Source organism: Meriones unguiculatus, chromosome 6 (genome assembly GCF_030254825.1).
Source record: "Meriones unguiculatus strain TT.TT164.6M chromosome 6, Bangor_MerUng_6.1, whole genome shotgun sequence".
Classification (NCBI taxonomy): Eukaryota; Metazoa; Chordata; class Mammalia; order Rodentia; family Muridae; genus Meriones; species Meriones unguiculatus.
The window spans coordinates 47,081,780-47,087,779 of NC_083354.1; positions in this window are offsets into that span (position 1 = coordinate 47,081,780).

Consider the following 6,000-nt stretch of genomic DNA (forward strand, 5'->3'; position numbering starts at 1 on the left):
CCTCACTCTTGCACCAGAGCCTTAAAAGGGTGGATAAATTTGGGGGTGGGTATGTATTTTGCTGGGGAATGAAGATGATGGTTTGTTTGGAAAACGTGGATAGAAAATGCAGCTTATACCACATAATACTATCCTGGTGATTGTCTTCTGCCCATGTGGAGTGCTGGCTCTCTCCTAACGTTAGCATATGGGAACAAAGGTAGGGAGGTGACTGGTTACCAGGATCAAGGCAACATGCTGCTAGTCATCACAAACCAGCTGTTAGTCCTGTGGCTAAGTCCTAAGCTAGCCACTGGCAGATGATCTTCAACTACAGACTTCCACCTGAGCCCATGTCAAGATGGGAAACATTTACAGAATGGACTTAAGCCTAAGACAAAACAAAAAAGAAGATGTTAAAACCAGAGGTTTTAACTGGATGGAGGGCAGTGCATGCCTTGAATACCAGCAGCACTCAAGAGGCAGAGGCAGGAAGATCTCTGTGATCTTGAGGCCAACCTGGTCTACAGAGCGAGTTCCAGGACACCCAGGGCTACACAGAGAAACCCTGTCTTGAAAAACCACACACACACACACACACACACACACACACACACACACACACCAGAGGTTTTAGCTTCTAGCTTTCATTAGCTCTGAAAAAGAGCCCAGGGAAACTGTCAGCCCATTCTCCTGGCACTGGCTTTATGTGCTCCTGAGTTTTAAACAAATGGTGACAGGTGCCATCACCAGACCCCACAGACTCTGGAAAGAAGCCATGATCATGGTCAAGTTGTGTGTAGCGCTGCAGTGAGAGTTCAAGTTGGGTGAAAATCTATAATATTCTATGTTCATAATTCATAATATAATATAATATATTCATAATATTCTATATTCATCCAGCAAGGTCAGCTGCTCTTAGATTGAAACATGGATGCATTCTGAGAGGCCTGCTAAAGATAGAACCCATTTCAGCTAAAGTCTGGATCACTGTGATGCAGAAGCCCATAATGCAGTCTCATGGCATTGAGGTCTTGGGTAGTCACTGTCACAGAACTTGACTATTAAAGCCAACCAGAGAAGCCACTCAAGATCCATCCATCCTGGTGACTCTTAGCCTTGACTGTGCATTATAAATGCTTGGGGGAGATTTTTTAAAAGCCTCATTCCTGGGCTGTAACTTCAACCAGTTAATCCAGGGTGTCTGGAATCAAGAGACAGTAAATCATTCCAGAAGATTCCAAAAGCTCAATTCCAACTACCACTAAGCTCCATAATTGTGGTCCTGGGAAAATTATGGAAACAATTGTAGAAATTTGAAGATGAGCTCTTTAAAGCTCAAAGAGAGAGAGTTGCTGGCCCAGATCCACCAAGGACTCACTGGCTGGCTTACCTTTCACCAGCTGATAAAGCTTGCTGCTAGCTTCTCGCTGTAGTGGATACAGTGGGATTTAGAGGGAAGGAGAGGGGTATGGACCACAGAGCTCTGTGCTTTCCATCATCCTGTGCAATCCTTGCACCTCAAGGGTGACTTCTGGTTCCCATTTACCACGTATGTCCTGCCTTCACCCCCTGGGCTTTCTCAGGCCTTCTAACAATACGCTGCAATCTTAGTCTGTAGAATACACTGCAGACTGTGGTGGTTTACTTGTGAGGTGGTTATATTAATTGGACCCTGTTGTTCATAAACTTCATTAGGACCTGGATTATGTCATCACATTGCTTGCTGCTCATTAGCATACCTAGTGTGAAGGAGGCTTTACCCTGGGTCAGAGTAGGTACATACAATAGTCACTCAGCAAATGTTTTGAGTGCTGAGAGTAGGGGAAATAGTCTTCCTCAGGGAAGAGCACACTGATTGGTTATCCAGTACCAGATGGTCATCCATGAAAACATAAATACATGTGGCATGCATACTGAGCAGATTGCATTTAGTAATATACATACATACATACATACATACACACATTTATATAGTAAAGAAAAAGAGGCTACTTAAAAGAGAGCAGGGCCCAGTCAGAAGCTAATGAATCAGAAACTCTGGGCTGGGAGTGATGAAACTCGCACCAAAGATCAAGCCACTGATGCAAAGATCTTAGAACTGTTGTGGTGACATTAAAGACACCGGGAGATGATGGCACTCTCAGGCTTTGGAGGGCATTGATAACCAAGGCCACCCTGGATCCCCCCCCTTCCAACTGCCTCATGGCCTAGCTCTCTTCCAAGGCCTCCAGTGTGACCCCAGAAAGATCGAAGAGCTTGAAGGAAGCACTCAGACCTTGATCTCCAAAAATAGATCTTCCATCATGCTGTGGTTTGCACCTTCAGATAAGACGAGAGTGCCCGGCGTGTACTACTGGAACTGATGGCTTCACTTGGCACTCCTTAGCAAGACTTTTGAGAATTTTTTTTTTTAACTAAGCGGGGCTACATTAGGCATCCACCACTGCGACCCTCATAAATCAGACAGGGGAGTGCTGGGTGGTTAGAAAGTTTGGTACCATCTTGCCTTGCTGTATGTTTGCCAGCTCGGCAACTCCTCTTGGCTCTTATTTCTTTTTCTCGGGTGCCAAGAATTCCTGAAGGAAAACACAAAGCTTTGCTACTTTGATTCAGTCCCAAGACACGTTATCCAGCATTTCCCAGGCCATCCGTGGTGCTGCTCTGTGTCACCTCTTAGTTCCTGATCTCAACTGTACTCAACTTTCCTCACTAGGAGCACCACTCAGGCCGCTTTCAGTCTCAGCAGTGGCCCTGACACATCTCTTCCAAGGCATTTCAAGCTCAAAGAAATGGTGTGACTGACCTTGAACTAAAACTCTGACATAAATGTAACCTTCATTCTTTTAAATGATATCTTAGGGGTGTGTATCACAGTAGTAAAAAAATAAATCTCATAAACAGACTTTGTGTGGTTGTTGGCAGCTACATCTCAGGAGCATCCATTGGTGGCCTTGTGTGACCCTGCTCATCTCTCTTTAAAAACATAGATCTCTCTGCTCTCAGCTTTAGGCTATTCCAAATGTAGGAAATTCCCACACCTTGAGAAATGGAAGAAATGAGACTTAGGGCACATCATAGTTTACTGAACACAAGGCATTGAATCACTTATATATTCTTGTTGTAAGCCATACTATTGGTGTACACTTTCAATTACTTAATAACGCAGTAAGGCTGATGCTGTCACTAGTCTGATATGACAAAAGAGATGCTGAGATAGACTCTTTCAGGGAAGCTTCGGTGAGAAGCAAGGGCACTTCCCTGTAAATCCTAACCGTGTGCCAGGATGTAAATGTAATGTCAATATTGCGTCCCTCATCCATAACCCGTGGGAGTCCTAACAGTGCCACATCCTCATCAAATAGGAACAGAATTGTTTCCTTTAGACAGCGTCAGAATATTAGTTTTAATTGGTATTCCCTAATTCCTTCTCATGAGCCTATTGGCTGATTTATATCCTCTTTAAAGGAATGTTTAAACTTGGCCTGTTTAAAAAAAAATTGAGTTGTCTCCTTATTGTTGTTTTGATGGCTCTTTATATACTTTGCATTCCAGTTCTGAGGTAGGTGAGTTTTTTTGGCATTTTTGTTAAGAATCAAATAGCCCCATTTGACTGTTTCTGAGCTCCCCCAGAGATTCATTCCATTGGCCTGTGTTCCTGTCCTTTTGCCAGTAAATCTGTGCTGATTGCTTTAACTTTCTAGTTGTTCTTGAAACTGGGTAGTGCAGTTCTTCCAACTTTCTTTCTCTTTATCATTTTTCTTAGCTCCTCTACTTCTTGAACCTTTCATATAAAATTTAATATCTATTGGTGTGTCACAGTATCTACATAAAAGGCCACTTGAGATGATTTTTGACTTCTTCTGAAATCAGAGAAACAGCAGGGGATCTCCTGTAGTTTTAAACCTAGAAGCTGTCAGTCCCAGGAACTACTGGTAGCTAAGCTGAACCCACAGAAGACAAGGTTCCTTGGAATGTTATTTTGCCAAATACAAAGAGCAGAGGAAAAGTGAGGAAGATTGTATTCTGGTATCAGCACGGGGCCTTTAAATCAAATGTTAGACAAAACCAGTTCAATCTTCCCCCTGTCCAGTAGCTTGAGGGCTGTATTAGTCACGTTTATGATGCTATGATAAAACATCATAGCCATAAATAGCTTACAGAAGAAAGAGTTTATTTATATTACAGTTCTAGAGGAATAAAGGGTTCATCCTGGCAGAAAGCATGACAGCAAGCCACAGGCATGGTGGCAGGAGTGGGGAGCTAAGAGCTCACAGGTTTAGGTTTAAATGCAAGCACAGAGGGAAGAGAGCAAACTAGAAACTAGAAGTAGGGCCAGGCAACATCATCTCAAAGCCTTCCTTGGTGCCGTGCTTCCTCCATGTCAGAGCCCATGTGGTGGCGTGCTTCCTTCTTAGCCGCCTCAAACATGGCCACCAAGTAGGGGCAAGCACTCAAGTACCTGACCTATGGCAAACTTCTCATTCAAACCACAAAAAAAAAAACCAACAAAAAACCAAAAAAACCACCACAAAAAACCTTAGATTCTGTCAACTGCTTACTGGGGTAATCTGTTTTCTTGAATGGATGGACAGACTGACGATGGAGTAATCCTCACAGCATTGGTCCTAATGTTCTGCATTACCTCACATGCTGAAGACTGCTAACTTTGTTACAATCTGTTTCCTCATTAGAGGGTCGGCCTTTACTTTCTTTTTTTTTCTTTTTTTTTTTTTTATTTTTCATCAATTACACTTTATTCATTCTGCATCCCCCCCATAAGCCCCTCCCTCCTCCCTCTGCATGCATGCCACTCCCCAAGTCCACTGATAGGGGAGTTTCTCCTCTCCTTTCTGATCTTAGTCTATCAGTTCACATCAAAAGTGGCTGCATTGTCCTCTACTATGGCCTGGTAAGGCTGCTCCCCCCCAGGGGGAGGTGATCAAAGAGCAGGCCAATCAGATTATGTCAGAGGCAGTCCCTCTTCCCATTACTATGTAACCCAATTGGACTCTGAACTGCCATGGGCTACATCTGTGCAGGGGTTCTGGGTTATCTCTATGAATAGTCCTTGGTTGGAGTATGAGTCTCTGGGAAGTTCCCTATGTTCAAATTTTCTTGTTCTGTTGCTCTCCTTGTGGAGACCCTGTCCTCTCCAGCTCTTACTATTTCCCAGTTCTTACCTAAAATTCCGTTCACCTGCCCAACAGTTGCCCATCAGGCTCAGCATCTGCTTTGATAGTCTGTAGGGCAGAGGCTTTCAGAGGCCCTCTGTGGTAGGTTCCTAGGTTGTTTCCTGTTTTCTTCTTCTTCTGATGTCCATCCTCTTTGCCTTTCCGGACGGGGATTAGACATTTTAGTTAGGGTCCTCTCTCTTGCTTAGTTTCTTTAGATGCACAGATTTTAGTGGGTTTGTCCTATGTTGTATGTGTATATGAGTGAGTATATACCATGTGTGTCTTTTTGCTTCTGGGACAACTCACTCAGGATGATCCTTTCCAGATCCCACCATTTACCTGCAAATTTCATGATTTTCTTATTTTTCATTGCTGAGTAATATTCCATTGTGTAGATGTACCACAATTTCTGCATCCATTCTTCAGTTGAGGGGCATCTGGGTTGTTTCCAGCTTCTGGCTATTACAAATAAAGCTGCTACAAACATGGTTGAGCAAATGTCCTTTTTGTGTACTTGAGCCTCTTTTGGATATATGCTCAGGAGTGGTATGGCTGGATCTTGAGGAAGCGCTATTCCTAGTTGTCTGAGAAAGCGCCAGATTGATTTCCAGAGTGGTTGTACAAGTTTACATTCCCACCAGCAGTGGAGAAGGGTTCCCCTTTCTCCACAACCTCTCCAGAATGTGTTGTCACTTGAGTTTTTGATCTTGGCCATTCTCATGGGTGTAAGGTGAAATCTCAGGGTTGTTTTGATTTGCATTTCCCTAATGGCTAGTGAGGTTGAGAATTTCTTTAAGTGCTTCTCTGCCATTTGGTATTCCTCTACAGAGAATTCTCTGTTTAG